The sequence below is a fragment of the Canis lupus genome, chromosome 6 (assembly GCF_048164855.1).
Source record: "Canis lupus baileyi chromosome 6, mCanLup2.hap1, whole genome shotgun sequence".
Lineage (NCBI taxonomy): Eukaryota > Metazoa > Chordata > Mammalia > Carnivora > Canidae > Canis > Canis lupus.
This window is the reverse complement of record NC_132843.1, coordinates 18,758,006-18,771,678: the sequence shown is the minus strand read 5'-3', so window position 1 is coordinate 18,771,678 and position 13,673 is coordinate 18,758,006. Positions and strand designations below refer to the sequence as shown.

The 13,673-nt window shown below is 40.1% G+C and overlaps 1 long non-coding RNA gene across 1 annotated transcript; it reads right to left on the bottom strand.

The window, feature by feature from the left end:
* Positions 1 to 323: 323 nt before the first annotated feature.
* LOC140634664 (uncharacterized) lies at positions 324 to 13,122 on the bottom strand. Its single transcript, XR_012032065.1, has 3 exons — positions 12,701 to 13,122; positions 7,159 to 7,268; positions 324 to 1,080 (listed from the first exon to the last, which is right to left on the bottom strand). It is a non-coding gene; the product is annotated as an uncharacterized lncRNA (long non-coding RNA).
* Between the last annotated feature and the right edge of the window lie 551 nt (positions 13,123 to 13,673).

Sequence of the window (13,673 nt, the reverse complement as noted above, 5' to 3'; positions counted from 1 at the left end):
AGCTGGGTGGCTGTAAACAGAGTTTGCTTCAAGATATATTTTGATAGAAAGTCCAGAGATTGCTGCCAGGATCTGTGTGCCTAGATACTTCTCCTCTCCTATAGAAGACTAAGTATCTGGAAGGTAGTAACAACCATTTTCTTGCTGCCTCCCAACACCTGATTCATTTGTTAATAAACATGAAGTAATTATGTTTTGAACGATGAGTGAAAGAAAGTAAGAGACAGATAGATGGCTGTTCTGTCATGGAGTGCATCTCATCAGATCTGAGAGTGAGGATGTTCAAGGATCAGAAACTTTTCACATTACTGGTGGGACCTGTGTCTCTTTACTGGGTTTGGAGATTCAAATTGTGAGTCTTAAGGAAATCCTAGCGAAGTGTTCTCCTTTAGCCCATTGACTTCTTTTTTGTTGTTGTTTTAGATCTTATTTATTTATTTTAGAGAGAGGGAGAGAGAGTGCACATAAGTGAGGTGAGGGACAGAGGGAAAGAATCTCATGCTGACTCCCCACTGAGCATGGAGCCTAACTCGGGGCTCGATCTCACAACTCAGATCGTGACCTTAGCGGAAATTAAGAGTCAGATTGCTTAACCGTCGAAGCCATAAAGGCTCCTGTAGCCCATTGACTTCTTAAGTATCACATTCTGGCTCACTGAAGAAGTCTTTGAAGACTGTAGGAACCACTCAGATAATAGTTACAGGATGGCTAATTCATTCTTGGGGCTACTGAATGTTGAGGAGGCAGCCTGCTTATCAGTCAGTGAATGGTCAGTGTGCTTGCCCTTTGACCAGGTAAAGTCATTTCTGGGAAAGTAGCCTAAAGAAATACAGAAAAATTCTGTATTAGTTAGCTTTTGCTGTATAATGAACCACTCCAAAATAAAGTGGCTTGAAATAATGACCACTTATATGGCTCATGATTCTATGGATCGATCACTGGCATTTCTTCTTCACTGGACTGGCTTTGCTGATTTCAACAAGGTTTGCCCAAATCTTCAATAAGGCTGTTCAGTTGGTGAGTTGGTGAGTTGACTGGTGGCTGGGTGATGGCTTTCATCACGTCTGGTTGTTGGCAAGTCTGCAAAAGGAATGGAAGCAACTGGGTCCTGTGTCTCATCATCTAGCCAGCTAGCCTGGGCTTGCTAATATGGAGATAGAATCTCCAGGAAAGCAAGGGAGCAAGCTCTCCTGTGCAAGCACTTGGCATGCGTCAGGGTTGTTAATGTCCTGTTTGCCAAGCAGATCCCATGGCTGACTTTGGAGTCAAGGGGGACACTCACAGTTACATGGCAAGAGGGCATGGGCACTGAAAGGGGAACTGCTGGCATTTTTGCAATCCGTCTACATAGAATGTTAAAACCTTATGCATTAGAATGTTCACCACAGCAGTTTCATAGTGTAGCAATAATGCATGTAATTCAAATGTCTGACAAAATAAAAAATAACAATAAATAAAAAAATGAAATCATGATATACTGAGGATACTATTTGGTAGCTGTCATGCAGTCACATTAAAATGCTTCTGATTTGCTGTTAGAAGGATACACAATTTTATGTGCAGCTACTTAATCAAGATTAATTGAAATAAAAAATGTTAGAAAAGGATATACAGAAATTTTAATAATCATATTGGGGAATGACATCATGGGTCAATCTGTTCTTTACTAATCAAAACTTCTCAATTATTCTACATGTGTATTTATACAATTTACTTAAAATGTTATTCAAAATCAACTTTCCATGTTTGTTACGAAGGAATCATTTTGTACATCTCCAAATTATTAATGTCATACCATAGGCGCTCAGGAAATGTGTTTCGACAACATTTTCTCTTGGTATAAAGGAAAATTTTATAATTTCTTCTTCTGAAAGACTAATATGAGCCTGCAAGAGCAAGAAGGAATTTAAATATGTTCAGGGACCATTTTCATCTTCAGAATTAAGGATTATTTTAATTTTACATCATTGCCTTTTCTCTTTTACTTTCCTTTCTAGTTTTATCATTTAAGGATTCCCTATTTTTAATTTTCACACAGAGATTTCTTTAATTGATCATTATAATTAAGCATAAAGTCATAAGTTACAAAGTCATATTTTGCTGGATCCTAGAGTTCTGAATTATTCATTTCACTTACTGTTTTTAGATTAATTTATCTGAAAATTTCCAGTTTATTGCAGTTGTTGTTGTTGTTTGTACAGATAGGAAAGCAGAAAAAAAGGAAGGACATTATAAATAGATCTTCAAGTTTGTTGATCTTAAAGTTTATATTGCTTGATGCTCTTGTGTCCTTACCAGACATCAATTTTCTCCCAGAAGCTCCCTATTTTATTTTCTACAAACCTTGATGTACTCAATGTAATCTAGCAAACCCTCACTGTTTCTTCTTGGACCCTAACTTCTTAACTAACGTCATTTATTGATATACTACTTTTCTTCAGTGAAGTAGCAAATCAATAAATTAAAGATTAGTTCAGTGTGTCAGCTTTTCCTAAGCATTCTGGGGCTCATTTACTACTTTGGTGGACATAGAGGCCAAGTGGCAGCCTCATACAGAAATAATGGGTTTTCCTGTCAGACATTTCTGGAAGTTACCTTTCATACTAATTATTGAGCTCCAAACTGTTTTAAATGAGAAATTGGATGTAGATCATAACTTAATATGTACTAGGATTGCTAGTTAAAAAAGTGATTTTCAGTACATCCCATTTTATATTACCCTAGCAGGCTCAGATCCAGTTTTAGGAGAATTCTTTGGGGAGATAGTTTGTTCATTACATAAAGCAAGCCCACTGCCGTGGCCTGACAAAGGCTATATTTTATATTTTCTTTCTTTTCTTTCTTTCCTTTCTTTCTTCTTTCTTTCTTTCTTTCTTTCTTTCTTTCTTTCTTTCATTCTCTTTCTTTCTTTCATTAAAAAAATTTTAGGGCACACATTTCCATAAGCTCTCTTTCACAATCCTATTTATATAACTATGTGGGTGGGATATATTAGCGCTACACTGGATTTCATCAATCTTATCTCTTGGAATCGGTACAGTCTATTTACTCTGATATTGTTCTGTTCACTCCTGCTAGCTTTTACCCAGCTTTCATCCCTCAGAGGTCCGTTCAGGGATCTGAGCTGTTTACTCTTTAGATCTTCCTGTTAGCATCACAGTCATTGCTGAGAACTCTCCCCTCAGCTGAGAGTTTTACAATTCAAAACCTCATTACATTTTATAGAACCATATTTGGAATCTCTATCCCCAACTGTTTGAAATTGCCTTTATTTTTACTTAAGAGCATGTTGCTATCTGATCAGAAACATTTTGTGTGGATGAAAAAGGACAGATTAACCATAGAAAGTGAGGATGTGGGAACTGCATTAGAATAGTGTTCAGTGATCAGATATGATGTGTTGATGGCCAGTTTTGCCTGACAGGTTTACAAAAGACATCATAGGAACACATTTAACTCCAATCACACCGTTCATTTACCACCTTGAAGACAAGGGTCACAACAAGTTCTATTTCAAAAAAGACAGAATATTAAAATAATGGTAAAACCAGTTTTGGAAAATGGGGAAAGATGCCCTTTGATATACAACTGGTAGGAATGTAAATTGGTATAATCTTTCTGAAAAGCAATTTTGCAATATATAGAAAACCTTAATAATTGCCTAATCCCAATGACTCAGCAACTCAATTTACAAGATTTTACCCAAAGGAAATAATTCTGGATTTAAGCAAGGATAAAAGGATGTTCAACGTAATTTGGCTAATGATGACAAAATGTTGGCAACAACTTAAATACCCAACAATAAGGGATGGCTGGATATCATTAGGTATGTGGATTGTTTGGCATATTATGTAACTTTGGAAAATTACACTTGGAAGACTATTCAATGATATAGAAAAAACATATTATACTATATACTATCTTCACTTATGTGTTTATCTCTGGTTGGGGCTTATGACTGATTTTTTACATGTGCATCAGAAATGATTTTTAATTTCTTTGTGCTCTCCTTTCCTTTCTACATTTTCTATAATAAACATGTATTCCATTTGCAAATACGGAAAATATTATTTTGGAAAATGATGGGAATCAGGAGGGAAAAAATTGCCCCAAAACTGTATATAGTGCATATATATATATATATATATATATATATACCCACTACAAGAACTCCTATTAACAAAGAGATATTAACATTTGCAAGGGAGTGTATGCAGGCTGCTAAAATGTGATGTGTGTATGCATGTGCAGAACCAGTGGTCTGAAAACCCAATGATCTTTATGTAAAAAGGCATAAACAGAATTAATAATCCATATAATTTTCTTTTTCCATAGAAAGATTGACTTAAACATTTTTTAAACGCAGAATTTGGGGGCTGGTAAAATAAACAATGCAAAGCAACGTGGAACTTTCGACCTCCCAAATTATGATTTATTCCACCCACATCCTTCCTGCTTAGCCTCTTGTTGAGAAGAGCTGTCAGGATTTCTGAGTGTGTCCTTGTGTACCTGTGGTCTGTGGGGACAGAGGGTGGCCTCAGGGACATGAGCTGGGAGAGATTTGGAGGAACTCTTGCTGCCCACCACACAGCCCTGTGTCTTAATAGTGGAGACTAAGCAGGAGAAACACTGACTCACTTCAATATGTAACATTTTAAAAAAGCCAAAAAACTTGTAAAAGTAATGACAGCATTTTCTTTTTTCTGTTTCAGTTCTGTAACAAGGGATCATCAACTCAGATTGGGGGCATGTTGGTATTTCCCTCCTATCTGCTTTGCTTCCCTCATGACACTCTGGGTGACTTTCCTAAGAGGTCAAATAGGGTAAAAGGCTCTCCCCTATCCCCAATTTAGTGTTTATTTCGCTTGGTAAACCTATTATCATTGAACGGTGGGCTGAACATGCTACATGCCCGGCTGCTTTGTGAGCCGTGGCATTGGGGCTGCTTCTGTTCCTAAACACCTATTTTCAAATCTGGTTCATTTACAGGAATTAGGATTAACCTTCTCATAGGCAAAACCAAGAGGCCCTGTGATAATTTGGAGAGCCTGCAGCTCTCTCTGTAGGCCTCCTGAGCCTAGGTCTTTTACAACATAACCTTGCTCAGTGGTTGATGGGGAGACGCCCTTTGGCAAAGTCATGGCAACTGGAGATTTTCTAGGGATGAAGGCTCTCCGCAGAGCGTTCACCCTAGGAATTCAACAGTAAACTTTCTTCCTTTGAGAGATCTGCATCTCTCTCAGTGAAATATTTGAGGGCACTTTTTGAGGAATTTACTGGAAGTCATTTGCATAACGTACTAAATTTTACTTGCTCATTCTCATTCTCCTCTACTTAATGAATTAAAATGCCATCAAGAATTATATCAGTTTGGCCAAGGGGAGGTGGACTGAAGCAGCCAATCCTTTATTGCCGTTTTAAGTATATATACACCCTTCCTCATTCTTCCTGTAACTTCCACATACCCAGAGCCGGGAAACCCCTCCTCCTTTTCCAGAGGCGCCGATGAGGGCCAGTCTTTGAAAAGTGGGGCTAACGTGCATCTTAGAACTCATTTTATTATCAGGAACATCTGCAATTCTTTGGCAGTAGAGGCAATTGGTGCGTATGCAAATATGATTCTGGATTGTTCTTTAGGTCACCCTGGGTGAGGTTTCTCATCATGACATGCTGGAAAACTGTTCATTTCCTGTATTCCTGGCCCAGATTGGAATGTCTTATTTTTGTTTCCTTCATTGTTTTTTTCCCCCTCAACATGTTGATGATGTGCCTGAGCCTATGGTGGTGAGTTTTAGGGGCGTGGGAAAACTATGGTATTTGTTCTCTACTTACTACTTCTCTTGAAGTATGTCCTAGGTTATACTTTCTTACTGTATCAATTCATTCATTTCTTCCCCCCATATCTTGAATTTTTCCCTTTCTCTGGCTCCCTCCATAAAACACACAAATGTTCCCAGACCTCTTCTATTTTAAATAATTCTTTCTTTGGCCAAGACACTGCTATCCCTCGCTGAAACTCATTATAGCCTTATTTCTAGAATGGGTATTTTGTCTGACTTTTTTCCTCTTTCTTCCTTTCACTCATTCTTTAAAATCTACAATATCCTGGCTTCTACTTCCACAAAACTACCAAACTGCTCCCATTTGGGTATTCAGGTGCTCCTAACTGCTTGCCTTCAGTTTCCATCCTGTGAGACCTCTCTGTAGCATCAACTGAGTCGTTTACTCCTTATTTCCTGAAACTTTGCTTCCTGGGTGCCTGAGACACCGCATCCCCAATTGTCCTGTTCCTGACCACTGTCATCTGCTTGTTTTTATTCTTTGATCTTATTCTCTTGTTGCTCTGGTCTACATGACCTTCCCCCCTAGATCATCTCTTGCAAATCTATGGCTTTGAACACCACCTCTGCTTGCCTTCCAGGTCAATGAAACTAGCTCTGACATGTCTTGATGTCTAGAAACATCTCCTGCAGCCTCTGTCTTGTTTCTTTGACTCCGATTTCCCTCAAGTTAAACCTGCTGCTGATATTCCGGTCCTGGTTGTAAACATCGAATGTTTTCACGTTACTCAGAAGTGAGGTCCAGACTCCTTGGGCCGGCCTCCAGGGACTTCATGAGTCATCCACCATAACCAGGAACAGGGTCTCTTGGCAGCCCTGAACTGTGTTGCATGTAATTTAGTGAGTCTGCTGGTAGTCAGGGTGGCATTCTTGGGTGTATCTGCCTGCCCGTCTTCATCCATCACATTTTTCGGCACAGGTTACAAATGAATGAGTGGAATGTCTGCTCAATACTGCACAAGAGTCTTCTTACTTTTCTCTGCTTAATTTTTGTTCTGTCTCCTCCATGAAGTCTTTCCTGATCCTTTCTCTGGAAGCCTTCTCTCCTCCTTTGAGTTACAATAGCCTTGTTTTATTACATTAGTCCTATGACACTTTCTACATTTTTATAGGCTCTTCAATGCCCACCACAGTACTTATATCCACCAGGTGCTTATTGAATGGATGGAAGACTTAATGCAATCTTTTTAAAACTGTGTAACATGAAACTCTTGGGAAATGTACTTTTGCCCAAACCTCACAGTTAAGAATTTATTTTTATATTTTAAAAATATTTTATTTATGGGACACTTGGGTGGCTCAGTGGTTGAGTGTCTACCTTCAGCTCATGGCGTGATCCCGAGGTTCTGGCATCAAGTCCTACATCAGGCTTCTTGTGTGGATCCTGCTTCTCCCTCTGCTTGTGTCTCTGTCTCTCTCTCTCTGTCTCTTATGAATAAATAAATAAAATATTTTAAGAAATAAAATAAAAATATTTTATTTAAATTCAATTTGCCAACATATAGTATAACACCCAGTTCTCATCCCATCAAGTGCCTTCCTTAGTGATGACAAAGAATTTAAATTAAAACAAGTTTAAAAGTAGATCTATTTTTTTTAACCATAGAAAAAGTTCCTAGAACCTACACAGAGCAGATTAGTATATACATCTGCCAAAGGAATTTCAGGATATAAAAGTAAAACCAAATAATGTTAAAAGATTGAGGTAGCTTTCCCTATATTAGCAGTTGGTAATTTTCAATATCATCTGCCATTTCAACCATGTCTGTCATAATTTCATTTCTAACTCAACAACGCCTAATGTGTTAGGCTAATGGAATTCCATTACAGTGAAAGGTGTTATGGCCAGATTAATTTGTTTTAAAAAAATCATATTTGAGTATTATGTAATAAGCATGGTTATTAAAAGATGTTAACCAATCAGGATCATCTGATCCTGTATTGATATACATGTAATCGTGGCTCATGCTGATCTTATTTATGTCTATCGCATGAACATGGCAGCTATTGAACAGCGTTCTTGACTACTTAGCAACGAGACACATTTCTAAGAGTCAGCTAACTGTATTTTCAATGCACATGTAATTGATCTGCGTGTCAGCTGGTGACTTGGCATAAAGCCACAGGTGAGCTGTCAAGTACATATGCAAAGTGGGGTTCTTTGCAGTAATGGACTTCGAGTAGATATAGGACAATTGAGAGAGTAAGCTACCATGGATGAGTTGGGAAGATGTTTTTTAATCTTGGACTTTAGCTACATTTCTGACAGCCACTAACACAGAAAAACCTGCTAATGAGTAGGCCACTTGTGTAATTTTTTTTTTTTAACTTAAAGTAAAATGTAAAATGTCAGGCAACTATCCATGACTTACTCTAGGGAAAGGGAACAGCTAATGATTAGTCTTCGTTTACAATTAAAGTCTGATTTCTTTTCCTAATTTTGGTTGACTTGCTATTGGTTCTCCGGACTCCTAATAGGCCTTGTGTATTCTAAATAGATTCTGCTTTGACTCCCAATTACCATGCAATTAAAGGACCTCCAAATGCTGCCCTTTAATTTTGTTTATGTTCATTTTGTTAAAAATAAGACAACAGACCCAAAACGGAGTCACTTATGTTAAGCCCCATGTCACCAAACCAAGAATTAAGGCTTAATTATAGTTTTGACCTCTCCCAGGAATAAAATCTTTAACCAGTTAATCAAGACCTATCTGATCAGCACTAATAAGGTAATCCGCCTAGTAGACCCCCCATCCTGCTATACCTCTGTGCCCTTGAGGGAAGGTGACCTTGCCATTACGAACCCACTTTTTGCTAGTAAAACTTCCTTGTCCTGCTCCCTTCTGCCTATAGAAGTCTTCCATTTTGTATGGCACTTTGGAGGTCTTTTCTATTTGCTTGATGCAATGCTACCCAATTCACGAACTGTTGAATAAAGCCAATCAGATCTTTAAAATTTACTCTGTTGAGTTTTGTTTTTTAAACAATTTTCTCTAGGCCTTTATTCTGTAATCTACTTTAAGTTACCATATTAGTTCTTTGTAAATTTGTATATACTCTTTAATGATATAGTACCTCCATTTTATAAAATAGCCCTTCTTTATTAAAAAAAAAGAAAACAACAAACAAACAAAAAAAAACCCAAAAACAAAACAAAACTAAGGAAATCACCAAAATGACAGCATAGACTTTGATGGAAACAAACTAAATCAGGAGAGGACTGGCTTAAGAATATGGATATGGTGACTAGCTACAGCCCTGGAAAGGGGATGAATGCCTTCATCCCTTTGTGCTTAGTCTCCTAGGCTTACCTGAAGACACATTTTGTTCATTTTTCTAAAGGAAGGAGCCTGTTCTGTACATTCTGGGGAGGCTATGCTTGAACTTGTCAGGTGGCTGGATAATGGACCCTTTCATCAATAGGAGTAATAGGAGTGTAGTCCTGAAGTATTTACAAAAATTCTCCCTTGAAGGGCCAGAGTCTCTGAGCCTTCTCAGGTGATGGTTAGCTAAGCTGATAATGGGAGGAAATTAGAGGAGACTCCCTGTGGCATGCCACATACATTCTAACAGTGACCTCTAAGGGGCCGTGCCCCAAGCCACCCCCCAAAATCACTCATATAGCAAATAATTAAGACTTTATTTTTTCTGGAAGCAAAGACTTTAATATTGGGGATTTCAGGAGGGTAGAACACCTGATACTGGTGGGGCCTCACAAATCACACTAGGTCTTCTCTAGCTCCATAGAGTGGTGGCCCTAGACCTAAAAATCTTTGCGGGTCTGAAAGGCTGCCATAAGAAGCCAAGGTATGAGCCCTTAATGAAGGTCTGTTCAGCACAGTAAGCAGTAATCACCATCAGGCCTTGCAAAAAGTGCTGAGTTACTTTTCTTTCTGTTTTCTCTTGATGATTCAGGAGGGTAGAGGGGAAAAGTCACTGATACGGGTTACCCCAACCCATAAATAATTGAAAGAATATGTAATGCAAATTCAAATTCATTTCACTTCATAACAACCCCACTTAAACAGCTCATTCAACTGTGTATGCCAGTAAATGGAGTGGAATCGGAATTGACAGGAGGGGTTTCTCTTGACTGTGTGTGAGCACACCATCTGAGATGCAGAAAAGCTTTCTGGTGCAAAACAAAGAAATCAGCAAATGAAGGCAGTCATTTTGAGCTACCCCACTTCTTTCTTCCCTTCTTGATGAAGTACCTAATGAAATGTGAAGTGGTTCAGGAGCCATGGCCAGAAGAATTTCTACGTGGAATAATGGAGACAGAGGTAGTTGCTATAAAGATGGGTCCAGGCCTATCCGTGATAGTGTAAAACATACTTCTGGGCTGGAGATAAGCAGAGAGCAAGGCTCATGATCTGAGAACATAAGAAATTAGTCTGCAGGGAAGGCATCTTTCAATCACTAATGTCTTCTGAGATTTAAGAATAAGACAGTTCCAGATCAGGTAATAGCAGATGAAAATGTGATGGCATTTTAAAATATTAACTGATGTTCTTCTTTTCTTCCTCTCTTGCTGTGATCCTCCCCTTTTCTCTACTGCCCCACACAATGAAGTAAATCCTATAGAGAGTCATAGCCTCAAGGGACAGATGTGACAGGGTGTCAAAGAGAAAGAGGAAGTGGCTTTGGTTTCTAAAATCTAAGCCCTGGGAATAATGGAGAAGTTTTGAGATATAGGTAGAGTTTGATAAAACAGTTTGAAGAGAGAGGGCTTTCTCTTGAACTGGAGGAAGATTTCTTTGGGCCAGAGAGTGGAAGGGAGAGCTTGGGTCAGGGATAGGAGCAGGTATGTTGGCTGGTGCTGGAGTGAGGGCTCAGTGCCCGGTTTCCCGGGTGATACTGGGGGAGGTGGCAACCCCGCCATCCCTCAGAGACTATGCACAGCTTTGCAGATTCCTGAGCCATAAGATGACACCCCCAGGGCAAAGGGTTCCTATGCCGCAGCAGTATGGCAGCTGCGGGGAGAGCCAAGGGCTCAAGGGGCCACAAAGGAACAAAGAACAAACACTTCATTGGTCCCTATGAAGACTCAACATGTTAGCACTGTCTGAGGCCTTCTTAGAATTTAAACTCAATTCTGGGCAAAGAAGGTAGTTTTCAAATTGAGAGAGGCTGAGTTTCTACCACCCTGGAAGAATGTGCTATCAATATAGAAATTGAGTTAGTATAAAAATAGAGTTTATGAAGATAAAGAGCTATAAACCACGATGTGTACCTGCCTTGAGTGGGGCCAGATCTAGGATTTTGAAGCTTCCCCAAAGAGTGCATCGGAGACTGGTTATCATCCCTCAAGCTAGAGTGGAACCTTTTTGAGGAAAAGGCCATGAATCATGTAGACAGAGATAAGGTGCATTCTGGGAAGTAGCCATGGTGTTTGGAAACACAGGTGGACTGTGAAGAAGCCAAGTTTGAAAGAGACAGTCTGTTTCCCACCCCAGGGACAGACCCAGGAAAGGTCTCAGGGGCAAGAAGGAAAGTAGGAGTTGCAGTGGGTACAAAGCAGAAGGAGGAAACTTTGTTTGGATCCAGAGAAAAGATAAATTAATTATTTCGTCTTGGGAGAATCTTCTAGAAAGGGAGAGAGAGAAGTGAACTTAATGACTCTAGCTCAGTTAGTTCCTGACAGTTAGGGCTGGTGGGGACAACTGGTAAGCCCCAAGGGATACTTCCCAGGTTTATGGGGAAGAAGATAGACTCTCTCTTCCCAGAGCTGGCCCTACACACAATACACAGAGGATTACACATTTTGCTGCAGGGACCTGGGGCCTGGGAGCTGTGGAGAATGTGCCATGAAGCAGAAAGGACTCTGGAGTAAGTCTGCAGAATACTGCTCAGCTTTCTTTCTTTCTCTCTTTCTTTTCTTTCTTTCTTTCTTTCTTTCTTTCTTTCTTTCTTTCTTTCTTTCTTTCTTTCTTTCTTTTCTTTCTTCTTCTTTCTTTCTTTCTTTCTTTCTCTTTCTTTCAGATTTTATTTATTTATTCATGAGAGACATACAGAGAGAGGCAGAGACACAGGCAGAGGGAGAAGCAGTCTCCTGGGGGGAGCCCAAGGCAGGACTTGATCCTCCAACCCAGGGATCACATCGTGAGCCAAAGGCAGACGCTCAACCACTGAGCCACCCAGGTGCCCCGGGCAATGTTTTCAAGATAATTCCAAGATGGGAAACATAAATTCCTCTCCTTGTCCTTTTCTTGTAGAAGAAAAATGTTAACTTATCATGGTAGACTATAGAGAACCACAGCTAGCAATGACAAAACAGGATTGAGGGAATCTTAGGAAGGAAGAGACAGATTCTGATCTTGACTCTTGATTTCTTGACTTAATGAGACTCAAGAATTGGGTGAGAATTACCTTATCTCTTGCACTAGGCATCCACTAGCCTCAGCTGAAGAGGAAGGGAGCAGATTGAGCTGGGCACTTGCTATCCACAGGACCCACCATCCCAGAGCCAAACACTGATGGGAAGCCCAGGGAGGCTTACCTTGGCACAAAATAGTCTTGCCTGTGGCCAGACTAACTCGCTCTGGTAGATGAGAGCTAAAAGCAGAAGGGAGAAGCCGAGGGTGTCCTAGATGAAGTGACCCCCAGGTAAGTGAGACAAGAGAATTGCTCTGAAAAAGGGCTCACCTACCGGAGCCTGGAGAAGCCAGCATGTCCCTACCATGGCATAGTCGGCTTGAGAGAATTGCTCCTCCGACACACTAGATTTGGAACAATTAGTTTGCTGAGGACACGTGAAAGAAGAAAAAGTTTCCTTTGCAAGCATGCAAACATTTACTAGCACAAAAAAATGTGGTGAGAAAATAATTTTGTGCTAATGTTTATTTCTCTGTCCTACTCACCCTGGCGGTCCCTCCACATCTGCCATAGACTCTAGTCTCTGGTTCTTGAGTTTCCAAAGCCTAAATCTGTGTTAACCCTATCATGAGCAAGGTTCTCATGACAGAGATAATGCTGCTGATTAAGATGGGGGTGGGATTTCTTCCAAGAGGGTCAGTAAAAGTCTCCTCTGGGCTGGGTGGCAAAGAAGAAACAGGAGTAAAAAAGAGACAGTCTAATTTTGGGGGAGAGGGTGTCCCGTGAGACCCAAAAGGAAAAGAATAAAGGATGCCTCTAATGTTTTACACATTGTCTGGGATGTGAGAAGTGAATAACTTTGGGCTCCGTCTTTCAGGGTTTGGACTGGACCCAACCTGGCAATGCCAGTGGTCTTGGATACTTCTGGTCTCATGATATGGGGGCTGCCGGTTGGTGTTCTGAAGGATTCCACTGCCTTTGGTTTTAGAACTTTGGAGTTCCCCTACTGTTAGATGGAATAGTTCTCTTTTGTTTTGTCCCACTTAATTGCAAGGTTCTAAGCAGCATCTAAGGGATGTTGAAAAGTGCATGTGGCTCCCATGTACTTGCTTTGGAGCAGGTCTCTATCCTGCATTCATCCAAAGAACAATTGTTGAGGGCTTCCACGAGGACCAGGCACTTTTTTAGTGGAGAAATCATATGGGAGCCCCTTATTGCCATCATGACGGGGAAGACAGTTGTGAGTCACCAGTTAGTGTGACAACCACTACAATAGATGTGGGCCCTGGGGGCCCCAGGGAGTATGACTCAGCCTTTAAGGGGTGTCCCAGCTGAAGAAGCTTCTTAGATGCTTAGGATTCTCTTTTTAAGGAGGTGATTTTTGCAGGAGAATTGTGGAGAAATGGACTTCTTAGTAAGTTGACATCAGTGAGAGACTGAAACAGTCTCTAGAATTTCCTATCACAGACTTCCTATCGTATGAAGTAATTAAATGTGTTTATTGCTTAGACAATGTTA